This window comes from Rosa chinensis, chromosome 1 (genome assembly GCF_002994745.2).
Source record: "Rosa chinensis cultivar Old Blush chromosome 1, RchiOBHm-V2, whole genome shotgun sequence".
NCBI lineage: Eukaryota > Viridiplantae > Streptophyta > Magnoliopsida > Rosales > Rosaceae > Rosa > Rosa chinensis.
In genome coordinates, this window is record NC_037088.1 from 39,561,708 (window position 1) to 39,581,778 (window position 20,071).

General features: G+C 38.2%; 1 long non-coding RNA gene across 1 annotated transcript; it reads left to right on the top strand.

Moving 5' to 3' along the window:
* Nucleotides 1-16,240: 16,240 nt before the first annotated feature.
* Nucleotides 16,241-19,919, top strand: LOC121050094. The gene is made up of 7 exons (XR_005801808.1): nt 16,241-16,373; nt 16,465-16,521; nt 16,689-16,731; nt 17,644-17,702; nt 18,669-18,716; nt 19,390-19,593; nt 19,690-19,919. It is a non-coding gene; the product is annotated as an uncharacterized LOC121050094 (long non-coding RNA).
* The last annotated feature ends 152 nt before the right edge of the window (nt 19,920-20,071 follow it).

Sequence of the window (20,071 nt, forward strand, 5' to 3'; positions counted from 1 at the left end):
AAGTTCAAATTAAGAATTCACAGTAAAATTGTTGTATATGAATATAGGGTCTGCTATCCTCCATAAAAGAAAAATAGCAACATTAGCTACAACCAATCCCAAAACCATGTCACCTCTTGATAACCTTCGCAACCATGTTCTCCTGCAAACAGAACATATAAATTATTCACAAAAAGGATCTTGCATGTAGTGTGTTAAACGACAAATATGGAGTGACGAGAAACTCAAAAATCTGCTGTTGTGTTTGATAGTATTCTCTTTTCAATATGTGTTTCTTCAATAAGTGAAATCCGAGATCTTGTAAGTGTACTTATTTTGTAGCAGTATCGAAGAAACAAGCTGAACTAGAAACTGCATATCAGATCTATACTTGATTCGTAATCCATAACATGACCACAGGTCCACAAGTAAAGTAATACCTATAGTCATATGCAGTAAGTCTTGCAACTGAACAACTCATCGCTACCAGAACTCGTTTTTTATTTTAACTCAAAAACACAGTAATTTCACATTTCCAACTCGAAGATGATATCTCATAAAAAATAATAAAAAATTAAAAAAGGAAAAAAACTTGAAGACGGTATGAAGGCATATCGAATCTCAGACTATTCTGCCCACTGATGTTTAATACATAATAATGTAAAACCCAAAACCTATAACTCAACAAAAGTGCAAAAATTTCCCAAAATCAATCACAAACAATGAGAAGAATCGAGAGAGAGCAAACCAAACATGGAGAATGCCTAGAAAGCTCAGAACATGAATGCCCAGAAAGCTCGAATGCAGCCCACAAAGCTTCGGTAGATGAAACACAAATCCTTGGAAGCAAAATAAGAAACAAAATCAGATCAGTGAATTAAGGACTCACAAATCTTTCGAAGACATGCATTGAACAAATTCGTCAATTACCTAAGACAAAAAGCTCAAATTTTCTCCAAAAGCCCGGCCTCCATCTCTAATTTTCTTCACCGTCTTCGAGCAGAGGAGCTGGTCCGAGGCGGAAAAGGAGGAGGACGAGGCCGGTCGGATTGTGATTGTAGCTGGAGAACGAAGACGAGGAGGACGGTTGTGGTCGGAGGCGGAGAATGAAGAGGAGGATGGTTTTTGTCGGATGGGGAGAACAAAGAGGCTGATTCTCTTCACCATCTTCGAGCAGAGGAGCTGGTCCGAGGTGAAAAGGAGGAGGACGAGGAGGGTAGGGTTGTGATTGTAGCAGGAGAACGGAGACGAGGAGGAGGGTTGTGGTTGGAGGCGGAGAACGAAGAGGAGGATGATTTTTGTCGGAGGCAGAGAACGAAGAAGAAAAGGGAGGTTTGGTTGAATAGTGTTAGGGCAAGCTGAAGTCAATGATACTCCAAATATGTCTAAGTGTGGGAATGAGTTTTTCCTCCCCCGCGCTTCTTTTAGAAATTTCAACTTAGCCGCTCAGCGGTTTTTTGAAAATTCAAACAAAAGTTTTGTTATCGGTCAACAATAAAAAGCGATGTCAATTATATGCATACAAATCGGTTTTTGAGGAATCAATGTTAATGACATTGTTTTACATCGCGTGTATTTCTCACCGACTTAAATGGCATGATGTCTATGAGCATAATTCTAGTAGTGTTCACATGTTTCTTGAAGGTGGATTTAGGTAACGACTTAGTAAATAAGTCTGCTACATTATCCTCTGATCGGATTTGGTTCACTTCAATATTTAGAAGTGCTTGTTGTTGCTAATTGTAAAAGAACTTAGGCGATATATGCTTGGTGTTGTCGGCCTTGATGAAACCTAATTTCATTTGCTCAATACAAGCTGTATTATCTTTATAAATGCATGTAGGTTCATCTGTGGTAAACTTCAAACCACAAGTTCCTCGAATGTGTCTAACTACAAACCTTAGCCATATGCATTCTCTCACAACTTCATGTAGAGCAATAATCTTTGCATGATTTGAGGAAGTAGCAACAAGGGTCTGCTTTGTAGACCTCCAAGATAACATGGTAAAAACATAACCCGTTTGGGAGCGACATTTGTGAGGGTCAGAGAGATACTTTGCATCAGAAAAACCCATCAAGACATCGTTGTTATTTTGATGGAGGGGAGGAGGAGGACGTCGGCCACCATGGACGGTGTCACTGGTGTCAACATCACGGAAGATGGCATTTTGCCTTGTGGGGTCCGATCCCACACTTCCTTTATTTCTTTTCTCTCTGTAGGGATAAAATAAGCTCATATCAATCGTACCTCTCAAGTGTCTTTATACCAATCTAATTAGGCCTCATCAAAAAGCCCGCGGATCAAGTGGGCCGATGGAGGCCCGCCGGCCCTGAGGGCTAAAAGCCCGGGCCGGCCAGTTAAAAAGCCCGCAAAAGCCCTCCTCCTTGGGTAGTGGGCCGGCCGGCCAAAAGCCCGCAAAAACCCGGCCCGGCCCACCAAAGGCCAGCTAAGCCCGGCCCGTAAAAGCCCGTAAAATATTATATATATATATATATATATATGTGTAGATATTTGTGTGTGTGTTTATAAATATATATATATATATATACACACACACACATATAGATTTATATTTGTGTGTGTGTTTATATATATATATATATATATATATATATATATATATATATATATATATATAGAGAAGGTACTGTTTGATTGAGAATCTGCAGTGCAGTAAATTGGTTTTGCTGAATAAGGAACTAAATTACGTAAGTAGTAAACTCTTTTTCACTTGCCTTGAATCATGCTTTTAGGGCCTCTGTGTATGCTGTTATTGTTAGACTAAGAAGAATGGGAATTGGTTGTCTTTCTACCATAAAATATCCTTTGTTTGAGTTTAGACTAGCTAAAAGGCTAGGAGAGGGTATAATACTACTCCATTACTTTGAAAATGGAGCCATCAAGGTTTAAGTAAGGCCATTCAGCAGTGGTTAATTATAGTTTTCCTTCCTCTATTATTATGGCCAATTTACATATTTGTTCTCATTTAATCAATCTGGTAATTGGTCGTGTTAGACAGTGTTTCCCTTCGATCTACTATATTACTTTGATCATTGCTTTATGGGCTGAGTGTTGAATGCTTTTTTTCGTTTTCAGTTCAGATTTTGGACTATATTCTTTTCATCCTATAATGCACTGTGCAATTGACATTAATTAATATATAAGTGAATATATATATGCATATATTGTTTACTCATCCACCGTTTTCAGTTCACATCCCAAGTGTTCTGTTATGATCTACCATTGGCTGCTAAGGAGTTCGCATGAATCATCCCGTATTTGTGAGATACAGTATTCTTCTCAAAGTTGATGACTATTTTGTTTCATTTAAAAGAGTATGTACAACTACAAGGAAGAGTATCTTTGAGGTTTATTCTTTTAGGGGTGATCAGAATTAGGTTTATTCTTACAATGGTCATCAGAATTAGGGACAATCTTTTTAACTTTTTGCGTATTTAAGGTTTATCTCCCCTCGATGAACACAAATTGAAAGAAGATAAAAAGAAAGTAAAAGACTTGTTGTTCATATATATCACCTATAGGTTGTCAGTCATATTGATCTTCAAATCTGAACTTTTCTGTGGTAATGCAGGTATCTGTGTTGAATATAGATAGCAGAAGATTATTCTCACTGTGAGTTCCTGATCCAGCTCCCAGGATACTGCCCAAGTATGTGGTTTTGTACAACCCGAAGAGTAGTATTTTACCTTATTTTGTGGGAAAAAAAGTCCAGCTAGCAAAGATTTTTTTTTTTGGGGCCTTCTGATGAGTCCAGCTTCAGTTCGGTTGGTTCACTAGAACAGTTGGTTGGTAATAGAAACATCGGAAAAGGTATGTTCAAAGTCTCGATTCATTGCCTTTGCATAGAAGCCTATATTTGCCTTCTCCTTCGTTTTTTTTTTTTTGGCAGGAACCTTCTCCTTCGTTTTTGATGGACTTGAAGCTCTTTTTTCCCTTTCTTTTTTAACTATAGTTTTATTGAAAGTTTCAATCAAAGTTATTATTTTCAATTGTATATCCAATCTTTGTTTCCCTCTCTCTCTCTCTCTCTCCGGTGCACATGGGACTAATGGTGTTTATCTCTTTTTCCTATTCTCTTTTAGGCTTCTTAGCTTCTTTATTTTCGGTTTGAGGTTGGCTATGTTTCCTATATACAGGACTAAAGTTGCAACTATGTCTGCCGGTGCTGGCATCTTCTCTGGAGTTGCAACTATGTCTGCCGGTGCTGGCATCTTCTCTGGAGGTTGAATCTGCAGGTATCTGAGTTTATGACAAATGTTTAACTTGAGTGTTCTCTTATCAAGTTAACGTGATCCAATAATTGGAGCAAAGGTGTTGCAGTTCATGGTATGTTCTTCACTTGGTAGATCCATTTCACTTTGTAGTAAAAAACCAAACACACTATCTTATGTTCTGTTATTTTTTAAAATAATTTTTTGTTCTTCTATGTACTCTCAATTTGTAGGTTGGGCAACAACTGATGACAAATGGATGGCTGAGATGGAGTTGATCGGAGCATGTGGGCTTTACTTTATTGAACAAATACACTTTGTGGAAGTTTCTGTTTAAAAAGTACGTTTCTATTGTAAAGATTTGTATATATCGGTGCATGTTTTATGTTTCTTACTAATAGATTGCTAAAGACATACAATATTTTATAATATTTGTATACGAAAAATAGGAGTTAGGTGATATGCAATGCAGAAATTATATTGCACTCATGAGTAACATATCGGATATACGTAGCAAGAGAGGATGGACAAAACGCACGTGCGAGCGCGGCCCTTCCGCACCCGCATCGCGCTTGCAGGAAGGCTAGTATATATATATAGATATAGATATAGATCTATATAGAGATATATGTATCTATATATATCTATATATATATATATATGTAATATATATATATATATATAGATAGAGATATAGATATAGATATAGATATATATAGAGATATAGATATAGATATATATAGAGATATATATATAGAGAGAGATATATATATATATATATATATATATATAGATGTTTCTATATATATGTGTGTGTGTGGAAGTTCTTATACTTCTATATAGAATATGTGCATTAGTGCATATATATATGAGAAAAATTCAGCTACCATCCCCAAACTATTTTACCAAGGCCAATTTGATACCCGAACTCTCAAAAGTATCAATGTGATACCCAAAGACCTAAATTGGTATCAACGTGATACTTCCGTCCAAAATTTCTGACGGCGCCGTCTGTTTGCTGACGTGGCAAGCTCATGGGTCCCCAAAAAAATGAAATGACCAATTTACCCTTCTTCTTTTTTTGAGAAAATTTCATCTACCATCCCCAAACTATTTTGCCAAAGCCAATTTGATACCCGAACTCTCAAAAGTATCAATGTGATACCCAAATACCTAAATTGGTATCAACGTGATACTTCCGTCCAAAATTATGACAGCGCTGTCTGTTTGCTGATGTGGCAAGCACGTGGATCCCCAAAAAAAAGTGAAATGACCAATTTACCCTTTTTTTTGGTTAATTCATTTTTTTCCTTTTCTTTTCATTTCTTTTTCTTCCTTCTTCTTTTTCTTCCTTCTTCTTCTTCTTCATTCTTCTTCTTCTGGGATTTTCTTCTTCTTCTTCTTAGGGTTTCGCTGCGCCAAGTAGCTTGGGGCTGAAGCTTCCAATCGAACCCAATACCGGTCGAAGAAACTGCTGGTGCTGAGATGATCAACGACCCGTCGGCGTAAATTGGGGCCGCCGAGTTGTTGAGCGAGACGAGGCGTTCAACCTGAAGGTACCGTGAGAGAGTGGTCGTCGAGCATGGTAGCGATTTTGGCGCCGAACGGGAGGGATTTGAGTGATTAGACAGGGAAAGCGATGGGAGGAGGTGGTTAATCCACAGGAGTGCGAGGGAGATGGATTTGTAGCAGGAATTGGAGAGGATCTCGACGGCGTTAGTGATGGTTTGGGCGGAGGAGAAGGAGAGGAGAGAGAGAGAGGAGGAGAGAGAAGAAGAAGAAGAAGAAGAATAGCTAAAATGGCTTCCCTAGAACTGGACAGCCTTCCCTTCGGAGACCGTACGTACCCCGCCTCGACTACCACCCTCTCACGGTACCTTCCGGCTGAACGCCTCGTCTCGCTCAACAACTCGGCGGCCCCAATTTACGCCGACGGGTCGTTGATCATCCCAGCACCAGCATGTTCTTCGACAGGTATCGGGTTCGATTGGGAGCTTCAGCCCCAAGCTGCTTGGTGCCGCGAAACCCTAAGAAGAAGAAGAAGAAAATCCCCGAAGAAGAAGAAGGAAGAAAAAAAATGAAAAGAAAAGGAAAAAAATGAATTAACAAAAAAAGAGAGGGTAAATTGGTCATTTCACTTTTTTTTGGGACCCACGTGCTTGCCACGTCAGCAAACAGACAGCGCCGTCAGAATTTTGGACCGAAGTATCACGTTGATACCAATTTAGGTATTTGGGTATCACATTGATACTTTTGAGAGTTCAGGTATCAAATTGGTTTTGGCAAAATAGTTTGGGGACGATAGATAAATTTTTCTCAAAAAAAAAAAAAAAAAGGGTAAATTGGTCATTTCACTTTTTTTTGGGACCATGTGCTTGCCAAGTCAGCAAACATACGGCGCCGTCAGAAATTTTGGACGGAAGTATCACGTTGATACCAATTTAGGTCTTTGGGTATCACATTGATACTTTTGAGAGTTCGGGTATCAAATTGGCCTTGACAAAATAGTTTGGAGACGATAGCTGAATTTTTCTCTATATATATTCTACATATCGGTTGACCAATTCGATCGGATTCTAAAATATGGTGAAATTGGCTAAATTTTTTACCACACTCATAATTTATTGTAATAAACTCATCCAACGGTCGGTTTTTCCATTTTCTTTGAATTGATAGGGGTTGCTCTTTGGAGTGTATGATAAATAAATATAAGTTTATAAGAGTAACTAAGTTTGACCTAGTGGATCGAATTCGAAACGAGAACCAAATTGGCTGAATTTTCTACAACCACCATAAAACATTACAATCTCTCCATCGAGCGGTTGATTTCTCCGAATTCATTTTCCACTTCATGGTTGCTTTAGAATGAACCTCAACAATTTAAATATAATGTATAAGTCATACAACTTTAGGAAGAAAATTGGTATAGGCCAATGTGTTTGTAATTAATTTTTTTTTTTTTTATCTCATGTCCACACACATCCATCGATGGAATATTTACAAACGTGATGTGAAAAAATAAACACGTTTCGCGGTCGTCATGCCATCGGTCAACCAAGAAAACATACAAGTGACGACGGTTGACCAATTCGATCGGATTCGAAAATATGGTGAAATTGGCTAAATTTTTTACCACACTCGTAATTTATTGTAATAATGTCATCCAACGGTCCATTTTTCCATTTTTTTTTGAATTGATAGGGGTTGCTCTTTGGAGTGTATGATATATAGATATAGATTTATAAGAGTAACTAAATTTGACCTAGTTGATCGAATTCGAAACGAGAATCAAATTAGCTGAATTTTTTACAATCACCATAAAACATTACAATCTCTCAATCGAGCGGTTGATTTCTCTAAATTCATTTTCGACTTCATGGTTGCTTTAAAATGAACCTCAACAATTTAAATGCAATATACAAGTCATACAACTTTAGGAGGCAAATTAATATAGGCCAACATCTTTGTAATTAAAATTGAAATTTTTATCTTATGTCCACGCACATCCATCGATGAAATATTTACAGACGTGATGTGAAAAAATAGGTACGTTTCGCGGTCGTCATGCCATCGGTCAACCAAGAAAACATACAAGTGACAACGGTTGACCAATTCGATCGGATTCGAAAATATGGTGAAATTGGCTAAATTTTTTACCACACTCATAATTTATTGTAATAATCTCATCCAACGGTCCATTTTTCCATTTTATTTGAATTGATAGGGGTTGCTCTTTGGAGTGTATGATATATAGATATAGGTTTATAAGAGTAACTAAATTTGACCTAATTGATCGAATTCGAAACTAGAATCAAATTAGCTGAATTTTTTACAATCACCATAAAACATTACAATCTCTCAATCGAGCGGTTGATTTCTCTAAATTCATTTTCCACTTCATGGTTGCTTTAGAATGAACCTCAACAATTTAAATGCAATATACAAGTCATACGACTTTAGGAGGTAAATTGATATAGGCCAACATCTTTGCAATTAAAATTGAAATTTTTATCTTATGTCCACGCACATCCATCGATGGAATATTTACAGACATGATGTGAAAAAATAAGCACGTTTCGCGGTTGTCATGCCATCGGTCAACCAAGAAAACATACAAGTAACGATGGTTGACCAATTCAATCGGATTCGAAAATATGGTGAAATTGGCTAAATTTTTAACCACACTCATAATTTATTATAATAATCTCATCCAACGGTCGGTTTTTCCATTTTATTTAAGTTGATAGAGGTTTCTTTTTGGAGTGTATGATATATAAATATAAGTTTATAAAAAATATTATCTTTAAAGATTTATTTGTAAATAAAGCCCGCAAGGCCCGCCCCAAAAAAGCCCTCAAGGCTTAGCCCTGCCCGGCCAGGCCGGAAAAAGCCCGCGAGGCCGGCATTAAATAGATGGGCTTGGATCCTTCAATTTACAATAAAGCCCGGCCCGCTACTATTTAAAAATAGAGTAAGGCCCGGCCCGGCCCGGCCCGTTGATGAGGCCTAAATCCAATGGCGGTGTGTTGGCGCAGAGCTATGTCGAGCTAACAAGTTCACTGCAAATGAGATATCCGGTCTTGTGCATTGAGCTAAGTACAATAATGCGCCTATTGCACTTAGATAGGGCACTTCAGCCTCTAATAAGTCTTCGTCCTCATCCCTTGGACGAAATGGATCTTTTCTGGGCTCAAGACTACGGCCGATCATGGGAGTATTCACAGGCTTCGCTTTATCTTCATTAAAGCGCCTTAGCAATTTTTGAGTATATGCAGACTGATGGATCATAATCCCATCACTACGGTGCTCGAGTTCTAATCCGAGACAAAACCGTGTTTTCCCAAGATCTTTCTTCTCAAATTCGGATTTCAAGTATTTAACAGTTTCCTTTAACTCATCTAGAGTTCCAATTAGGTTCATGTCATCGACATATACTGTCACAATTGCAAATCCGGAACTTGTCCTTTTAATAAACATGCATGGGCATATTTCATTGCTGACATATCCCTTCCCAATCAAGTAGTCACTTAGACGGTTATACCACATCCGTCTGGATTGTTTTAATCCATATAATGAGCGTTTCAATCTTATTGAAAACGCGCTTCGTGGTTTAGAGCCACTTGATTTGGGTAATTGAAGTCCATCTGGAACCTTCATATATATATATATATATATATATATATATATCAGTGTTCTAAAACGCGGCCACCCAGGCCGCCTAGGCGCTGGGCGGTGCCTCTCCGCCTCGAGGAATGCATAATCGGAGCTTCTGGGCGTTTGTGATTTAGGCGGGCGTCCAGGCGGCCTAGGCGGATGGGCTGCTGGGCGGCTCGCTGGGCGTTTTTTATATTTTTTATTCGCAATTCAGACCTAAAGGCCAAAACGCCGCTACTTCGCCTCTCTCTCTCGCTCGACCTTCTTTTCCGTCGTTGCTATAACTCTCTATTTCTCTCTGCGAGGCTGAACTCTGGAAGTCTGGAACCAGATGGGAACTCTGAAGCAGATAAGATCGGAAGCTTCTTCGTCGCTCTGGGTCTTTCTCTCTGCGCGCGCGGCTAATTCGTCGCTCTGGGTCTTTCTCTCTAGTCTCTGCTCAGCTGAACTCTGGAACTCTGAAGTAGATCGGAACTCTGAAGCAGATCGGATTGGAAGCTTCTTCGTCGCTCTGGGTCTTTCTCTCTGCGCGCGCGGCTGAATCTTAAGCAGATCGGAAGCTTCTTCACCCCTTCGTACTGGAGTTGAGTCAGTTGACTCTTCCTTCACCATCTCAACCGGCAGCTTCTTTACCCCTTCACTCCACAGCTCCTCCCCTCAGCTTCTCCATGGTAAGTAATAATCTTTGCTTGAATTGATAATCATAATCTGGAAATTGATCATCTTTGTTCTGGTTGAGTTGATGGCTTGTTGCTGGAAAATGGAAATTGATAATCTTATTGTTCTTGTTGCTAGAATTGATAATCTTGTTGTTGAGTTAAGTTGTTGCTGGAAAGTGGAAATTCCGAAATTGATAATCTTCTTCACTTCTTGTAATCTTGTTCTTGTTGGTGGAAATCTGAAATTGATAATCATAATCTTCTTCTTGTTGCTGGAAAAGTGGAAATTGATAATGCTATTGTTTTGGAAATTGATAATCTGGAGACTGGATGTTCCTGTTATAGGCAGTTGTTGATTTGGTGCTAATCCGTGCTATAATCATATAATGTGAACTGTTAAATTATAATGAGTTAAATTAGACAATTAGTTAATGGCTTAATGCTCAACTTTGTTGTTAAGAAAGTTTATATATTTTTAAAAAATTAAATAAAAATTAAAAGGATTAAATACTTGTTACTCCTCAAACTTTTCCCTGAAAAACAGTTTAGTCCCTTGCCTTTCAAATTAAACTGGATGGTCCTTATTCTTTCTAATTCTCACACAACAGGTCCAAAACAAGTCTAAAATGACTATTCTACCCCCAAGATCCTTTTTTATTTTTTTCTCTCTCTTTTTCCAATTTTTCTCTCTTTTTTTATTTATTTTTTCTGCTTCTCTCTCTCTCTCTCTCTCTCTCTCTCTCTCTCTTCATACCTGCAAGAATGTCCAATTCCAAACAAAAAGGCCGGAAAACAGCCCAAGTAAAAGGATTTCCGGCGAGCTACTGTTCACCTTCGAATTTCTCCTCTACTGGTCGCTTCAAGCTGCAATAAGCATACCCACAAAATCAGTGTTCTTCCAACAACAAGATTCACCAAGGTTTCCAGCCGAAAAATCACCGAAAACCAAAAACCCAACCTAGAAATCGACGTTTTTCTCTCCTCTTCGATTTGCTTCAATCCAAGCCTAATCACCTAAAATCCTTACCAGAGATGGAGGAGGAGGAAGAGAGGAAGCTTCGATGGCCGGCGACGAGTCCAACTGGGGTCCGGCTGCAGTGATTTTGCCGGAATTTGGGTCCGGTCCGAGGAGAAGAGAAAAGAAAGGGGGAGGGGGCTGGAGGTGAATTTGGATATGGGGTTACTCTTGGATTTGGGAGTGTGAATTTGGAGAGGTGGAGGAATTTTATGGGGAGGATTGGCTCTAGATTAAATTAAATTGGAATATGGAGTAGAGTAAGAAGGGGAAAAAATAGCAAAGAAGAACGAAGAACGAAGAAAGAAGGAAGAGAGAGAGAGAGAGAGAGAGAGAGAGAGAGAGAGAGAGAGAGAGAGAAGCAGAAAAAATAAATAAAAAAAGAGAGAAAAATAAAAAAGGATCTTAGGGGTAGAATAGTCATTTTAGACCTGTTTTGGACCTGTTGTGTGAGAATTAGAAAGAATAAGGACTATCCAGATTAATTTGAAATGCGAGGGACTAAACTTTTTTTCAGGGAAAAGTTTGAGGAGTAACAAGTATTTAATCCAAATTAAAAAATACAAAACCGCCAAGGCGCCGCCTAGGCACCCGCCTAGCGGCTTGGGCGCTCCTCCCCAGCCCACCGCCCGACTAGCGCCTAGCGTTTTTTAGAACCTTGATATATATATATATATATATATATATATATATATATCTGAATCTAGATACCCATAGAGATATGCTGTAACCACATCCATAAGTTGCATGTCAAGTTTTTTGGAAACTACCAAACTGACAAGGTAGCGGAACTTTATAACGTCCATTATGGGAGAATATGTCTCCTCGTAGTCGATTCCAAGGCGTTGTGAGAAACCTTGTGCCACAAGGCTGGCTTTGTATCTAACAACCTCATTTTTCTCATTACGCTTTCTATCAAAGACCCATTTATGGCCAACAGACTTTATACTTGGGGGTGTTGGAGTTATAGGCCCAAATACCTGTCTCTTTGTTAGTGAATCCAATTCAACCTAGATCGCATCTTTCTATTTATGTCAATCTGCTCTTCGTTGACATTCTTCAATGGAGCGAGATTCGATATCATCGTGTTCTATAATTCCTTGAGAAATAGAATATGTAAACACATCATCAAGGATAATAGAATCTCGATTCAATGTCTCATGTATACTAGTGTAATTCATGGAGATCTCCCTATTCCCTGGAATTGGTTCTAACATTGCAGCGTCCTCTAATGATGTCTCTTGGACATAACCATAATCCGGAATATCTTCATGAGATGGGTTATTTATGTCGATGATTAATGGATCTTTTTGTGCCAAACTCGCTTTCTTTCTCGGGCAAGAATCCATCGAACCTTTGGGCCTCCCACATTTCCTTGCTGGGAGCCCAGCCTTAGCCACATTGCCATCACTATTAGTGGTGGCGACGCCATGCCCAATACCCCTAGGGGTGGCGCCATGTCCTTGATTTTTAGGGACATCAATCCTTGCAGGCAAGTTCGCAGCAAGTATATGTGATCAGAAAAAGCATCAGACATAGAGTCTGCTATGTTATGAAGATCCAGAATTCTCCGCACTTCAATTTCGGACTGTGCGGTTCAGGGATCAAGATGAGACAAAGTGGGGACAGACCACGACAATTCCTGTCGTTCCTGTTGAACATTATTGTTCTTATCTCCCCTTAACGACAGGAAGACTGTCTCATCAAAGTGACAATCCGAAAATCTAGCGGTAAATAGATCACCTGTCAAGGGTTCTAAGTAGCGGATAATAGTTGGAGAGTCATATCCAACATAAATGCCTAATCGTTTTTGAGGACCCATTTTGGTGAGCTGTGGCGGCGCAATTGGCACATAAACTGCACACCCAAATATGTGTAAATGTGAGACATCAGGCTCATATCCAGTAACCATCTAGGATGCAGAAAAGGGTTGAGTGACAGTAGGCCTCAGACGAAAGAGCACAGCTGCATGCAATATTGCATAGCCCCAAGCAGAAACAGAGATATTGGTGCACATAACCAATGCTCTAGCTACCATTTGAAGTCTTTTAATGGCAGCTTATGCGAGACCATTTTGGGTGTGAACATGAGAAACAGGGTGTTCAACCTCAATCCCAATGGACATACAATAGTCATCAAACGTTTTTGATGTAAACTCTCCAGCATTATCAAGATGAATTGACTTAATGGGATGATTAGGGTGTTGAGCCCTTAATTTAATGATTTGTGCTAGGAGTTCAGCAAATGTAGTATTTCTTGTGGACAAAAGCATGACATGTGACCAGCGTGTCGATGCATCAACCAACACCATAAAATATCTAAATGGTCCACAAGTTGTTGAATAGGTCCACAAATATCACCTTGGATTCTTTGCAAGAATGGAATATTTTCCTTAATGTCATTTGCATAGGATGGTCTTGATCCTAATTTTGCTAAAGAGCAGGCTTTGCAAAACGAAAGATGGGCTTTAGAAGCAACCAGGGAAGAATCCGGTTGAGCCACAAAGTCACAATTGACTTTAGAAGTAGAAAAAGGAACCAAGGAGGCATTGGTGGCATCAATACCACTTTTGGGCCACAAGGGGTAGGCGGCGCCAGCCCTACCTTGGACCGGATTTCAGTTCTGACTTTTTTTTTTTGAAAAATGGATGTATGTGTGAAGTCTTTAATATACGGATCATCATATCATGACCTGGATGTCCCAAATGGTCATGCCAAAGCCTATATGTGTCAGATTCCCATAAGTCATCTCTCATGACATGGTTGGATTCAATAATTCGAATAGTGGTTGCATATAACCCACTAGAGCGACACATAAGTTTCTCTAATACTCATTTATGTCCTTAGTCATTAGAGGTGATGCAAAGGAACTCTTGTCCATTCTCACAATGTGTTTCCACATGAAAACCATTGGCTCTTATATCTTTAAAACTCAATAGGGTTCTTCCAGCCCTAGGAGCATATAGAGCTTCGGTGACATTAATATTTGTGCCATTTGGCAACATAAATTGAGCTAGTCCTCGACCATGAATCAATTGTGATGGTCCAGCCATCGTAGTCACTGAAGATCGACTAGGCGTCATCCATAGAAATAGTTGCCTATGTCACAATATAGTATGTGTGGTGCCACTATCAACAAGGCATTCCAACTCTCCAAGAAACATACTGAAAAATAATAAAGTTTGGAATTAAAACATGTTCATGACATCGAATAATAATACGAAACTTTATTAATAAAAATAGCCAATGATTACATTAAAGGTCCCAAAAAGTCTAATCAAAAATAAAGAAAATCAAACTTAGACAAATTGTAGTCACTCAATCCGTTTGGTAACTCCAATCAAATATGATTAGGAAAGTAGAGAGAGATGTTGGTGGAGCGAGGCTCTCTTAAGTACCACTGATCTCAATTACTTTCCTAGACATCATACTTCATTGGATGCGCCACATGAGAAAGAGTTAATACAATTGTCATTTATTGACTAAGGCATATTGCCATTACATAATTCTTGGAAAATAAAAAGGACTATTCTAATCAAAGTCTGCGGCATCCTTGTGCACTTCATCTCCAGCTTTGAAGTCCTCTATGGTGAGATTGACATCTTCACCATCTTCTTCTTCTGCAAGGTATACTTCTTGCTCCCTCAGGTCCTTGTATGCCCTGTATCTTACAGATAGTTGCTCGCTTGCCTTGCATTGCTTGAACCAATGCTCACTTGATCCACATCAATGACACACATCATTATGGTTGCCCTTCAATTGAGGTGCACGTTGTGGGCGTTCCCTAGGAGGGTTGACACCACCACCACGACCCATGGCGCCACCACCACGGCCAGGGATACCACGACCACCTCTCCCACGTGTGGCATTGCCACCACGTGTATCCGCACCAAACTTGCGGTTTCCTTCCTTGTTAGGGCAGTTATATGGACCCATACGTCCCTCATGTCCCTTATTAGGGTTCCACTCCTTGCACCCTCTTTTGGGTGCATTATAATTCACCTCATGAACGCTCTTAGTTCCAATGGGCCTTGAATTATAATTCATCACGAGTATGTTATCATGTTTCTCAGCTACAGATATAACATTGATAAGCTAATGAAACCTCGTGATCCGTCCAGCATTGACCTCGGTACGATATTTCTTTGATAACACAATGGCTGGAACGGGGAAGGTGGAGAGAGTTTTCTTAATTAGCTCTTGCTCTATGACAGGTTGTCCACAAAATCTCAACATGGATTGTAGGCGAAGAGCTTCTGAATTATATTCAGCAATAGACTTGAAGTCAGCGAAGCGCAGATTGTTCCATTGAACCTTCAAGTCAGGGAGGAGGGAATCTTGGACATTGTCAAAGCTCTCTTCTAGAGCTACCCATAGCTCTCTTGCATCTTTGATCGACATGTACTCCAATCTGAGTGCTTTGTCCATATGACGTCACATCAATATGACTACTTGAGCATGCTTTGTAGGTGTTCGCACTATGGGAAAATCTTTATCAGATGATGCTTTTCACACAATGAAAAAAAATATTCCATCGTGTGTTGATGAAAATGGCTTCAGACAACACGTTTAAAGAACTTACGTCGTATAAGGCTGTTGAAATTCAGAAGTTTTTAGCTAGAAGGTCATTGCACAACACTTATAAGAATGGTCTATTGTGTGAATGAAAAAAAAAATGAGCGGCAGATTTCCCTCCTAGCTTGCTCAAATTTAGCTTCAAATTTATACAACATTATACAACAGAATAGCTATATCTGTTGTTTGAGTATAGCTTATAAAATGTCATACAACAGTTTTTTACTTTTGTGTTGTGTGATCAAGGAAGATAATTTGGGAAAGTTTGGATTTGCCCCCAAATATCACTTATTCCCCCAAAGCCTACAAATTTTGATCGACATATATGTGATGACTGTAGGCTCATACAATACAAATACATAATTTGTGTTGTCTGAATGAGAAATGTTTGTCCCTAGCGCCAAAACTAATACTTTGATTGCACATAGGTGAGAATTTTGCCTCCTTGCTCCCTTAACTCAAATTTAATATGTACATTATCAGACAACCACAACTTATTTTTGTGTTGTGTAATTCATGAATACAAAATTGAAAAAAAAAAGAAGGTCGGGCTTTGACAACTTCATTAGGGTGACTTTGTCTCCCCATTTGGACAAAATAGCTTTCCTATCACTTACACAATAGCTCTGCCTTTTCATCCCTCTTCTTTTTCTATCTATCTCTTATCTCCTCTCATTTCCCCTCTCATCTCCCCTCATCACTTGCAAACCAAAAAGGGAGAAGCCCAAACGTTTGGTTCTAAGCAACATCACCACCAAGGTAATTCCCTTTTCTCCTTCTCTAGATTTGGTCTTTTTGCCCCAGTCTACCACGCTTGGATTTCCATATTTTCCATATTTTTGTTTTTTAGATCGGGAAGAGATACTCTTCATCCTCTCTTCAACTGAGCTACTACAAGAGAATTTTGGTGAGGAAAAGCTAGTTTCTCTTTTTTGATTTTCGATCTCTCAATTCAATTTCTCTTTCAGCTTGGGTCAATAAAATTTTAGAAACTTAGGTATGTCCTAGTATTCATTTCGATTTCAAGTTTATTTGTGTGATTTAAAAACTTGGGGTTTCATATTTGGGCAACAGAACTTCTGATTCGGGGGAGGAGACGATTTTGACAAACGTTAAGGTATCTCTCTCTTAGGGTTAATTAGTTTCTCTTGTTTGACTGTACCTTATTGTCTTTTGTATCCCTTGCATTATATTCTGAAAAGAGAATTGAAGTTTGGTTTGGGAGAATCTGGGTTTCTGTTTATATTGTGCCGTACGAACTTTGCGTTAGTGTTCCTGTACAGAAACTTCGTATTTTGGCTTGAAATTTTATATCTTAAAATAGACATCCTAATCGTTCTTCGGTTAAAATTTCATAAACTTCCAGCCCGTTTTGAAGTCTACATGATTTTCTCAATTTGGGATAGAAGTACAGAATTTTCTGTCGACAGAATTAAAGAACGTCTTGCAGTCATCAGTTGAAAGACCAAATGATTTATTTCAGTCTTCATATTTTTCTGGGATGTTTATCTTTGTGTTTAGTTTCTTTTTACAAACTTTCAAGAATTTATATCTTATAGTTATTTTTATAAAATTCGAAAATCATCTAAACCATGCCTGTTTAAGTTGAGAAATTTGTTTCTGTTGTGGTTGCAAGGGAAACTTTTGGGGTTCATGGAATGATGGTTTTGCTCTCAAATTTTTAATGTGTTCTAACTATTGAGTCTTAAATAGTTTTTTAAATTTCAATAATTTTAAGATAGTATTGAAACCTATGGACTTTTTGGAATTTCCATTGATAGTGATAGTTTCATTTCTGGGCAGCAACAGTGGTCGTTTTTGGAAAATTATTTGGAATAGTTTTTGCTCTTCTTTTGACTTCATATTTTTACAATAGATACTTGAGGTTGTCTAGTTTTATCTTGTAAATTTTCAAGGGGTTTAGTTTATGAGTGTAGCAAGTGAATGAAAATACGTCCTGCTAAGGTGCTTTTAACACAGATTGTAAGATTCTAGTTCGTGTCTCATTTTGAGTGTTTGTTTACTTTAGGCTGAGAAAACTCAACTTAGGACGCCTTGCCGGTTGCTGGTATAACCTTTTCAATTGAGGTAAGTAATTCTAGACTCTTCCTGGGATCACAATAAACATATATGTGCTATTGTCTTGTTGTGGTTTATACGTACGATGTCTATGCATGTATACCATTGTGTAAACTCCTAGTTGGTAGTGAAACTAAGCAGATGTATATACATACACAGTGTATACATATACAGATATATGTTCAATGACATGAATAAATGGTTTGTGCTCTATGTTATGAGAATTAAAAAACAGGTTAATGTCTGTATGAATGTTTGTTATCTAGAAAGCTTTGTGTTCATCGTGCTCTTGGTAGGCATATGGAGCTTCTGTCTAGTGTCTCTATATTCATATGGAGACCGATTGGTACATGTGGGAGGGTCTATCGATGATCACGATAAGAGTCTGGCTCTAGCCTTTGTGCAACTAGCTTAAGTTTGTGATGTATACATTCTTGTCCTGATATGCAGCTTTTTGTCAAGTGTGTTCATATGCCTCATTCTTGTAATTATATCTCTTATAATTGAATATCACAACTTAATGGCCTGCTTCATGAGTCTAAAGTTAGTCTAATCCAATTTATGGTGTTTGTGAACTCTTAGTCTGTAGCTAAAGATTATTCATCTATTCTTTTACTTTGTAGCCCTGAAGGTATAATTGAGATGGAATTCTTATAAAAGAATATGCCGTTACAATATATTTTGGTCTCTCTGTTCTTGTAATCTCATATGTTGTGAAAAGTGAGTGTGGTTGGAGCCAAACTGCCTTTACATATTTGTCATGAAAACAAAAATGAGTTGATTTTGATTTTAGAGTTTTTCTTTTGTTTTCCAAAGCGAAAAGAGACATGTGTCTAAGTGTGTAACATAGACCAGATGTCCTCATAAGTGCTTAGAGGTATTTAGTCTTCGTTAGTTGCTCAGTTTACACTCTTTCATGTTTAGTTGTTCATATTTTAAAGGTTTTCATGATGGTTTTATCTGCTCATGATGCAGAACATTGACAAAATTCATTTGGTCAATTGCCCTAATTTGGTCATCCATGTGAGTAACTCCTTTCCTTTAAATTATATTCATTATGTTTCTCAGATGTTTGTGAATCTAAATATGCATGGTAAGCTATTAATGTAGATTAATGGCATAAGAGATCTTCAACTCATGCACTGGTGCACTAGTACTTCATTCAACTTGCAGAGATTTAACTGATAATTATCAAAAGAAAGGAATATTTTATGACTATGTTGTGATTCTTTGCTTTTGCTCTTCCTCCATAAACAAATGGAGACACTCTTGAGTATTCATCTGAAGAAACTTTGTGAATCATATACAAAATAGGCACAAAAGGGGCTTCAATTTCTCGTTTTCATTTTTTCATGATATTTTCACATAGAAGGGAAAATCCCCTTTTTCCAGGAAGAAAAACCTATCCCTGTTAAAGTACTAAACTTAATACAAATTAAAGGTAGGAGCTACCTGCAATATATTTAAAACCTCTAGCCAAAGGCCACAGCCTGCAAAATATAAAAGTTTGATTGTTACCAGTTTTCTGAAAAGGTTTGAAGCTTGCATCTTATTCTTTTAAATATGTTCTATTTCGAACATGCATAGGCAACAACTATAAATCTTGTTTTTTGGTCCACTTTTTAGTTAAAGGTAGCTGAGGTTGAATGCAAATTGGCAATAGATTCTGTTGAACATGTTGCTTTGTCTTTCCCAGCTTGTTCAAGAAACTCCACTAGGTCATGCTAACATGTGCGTTTCTATCTATGAGGCACTTGAGGAGAAAGCAAAAGTGTCATTTCCTGTGAAAGATGAATTGAAACAGTGAAGCAGGCTTTGGGGAGTTGAGTAGCATGGCCTAAACACTTGGTCATAAAATCATATGTCAATGTTGGAATTAACTCAGTATAATTCAACCTAGGTACTTTGATAAAATTCATTTGTTTGAAGATATTTACTCTTTAGATATGTAGCATATATTTATGATATATACCTTACATTTATTTTCTTATTCTAGAAACCTGCCGAGGATAATGTTGAGAAGAAGAAGAAAAGGAAAGAGATAGGGGAGGAAAGGTAGCAGCCAATACACCCAAGCATATACTGATCAAGTGCCAAATGAGTGGGAGAAGTTTGTTGTCAACACATATGTGCATGAGCCATAAAGTAGCGCGCTTGTTGCTGGTCTATTTTTGCTAAGGAAAACATTTTTTTTTATGCTTCTCTGCTGGTACATTGTCATGCACCATGTGTTGCCTGTTTTGGAATAAATGGATATATATATATATATATATATATATATATATATGTATCAGCTTTTTGATGTCCCAAGTAGATGAGCATGCACTAGAATGCTTTTCTTGTTTAAAATGTTGGGTTCAATGATTAGTGGTTTGCAA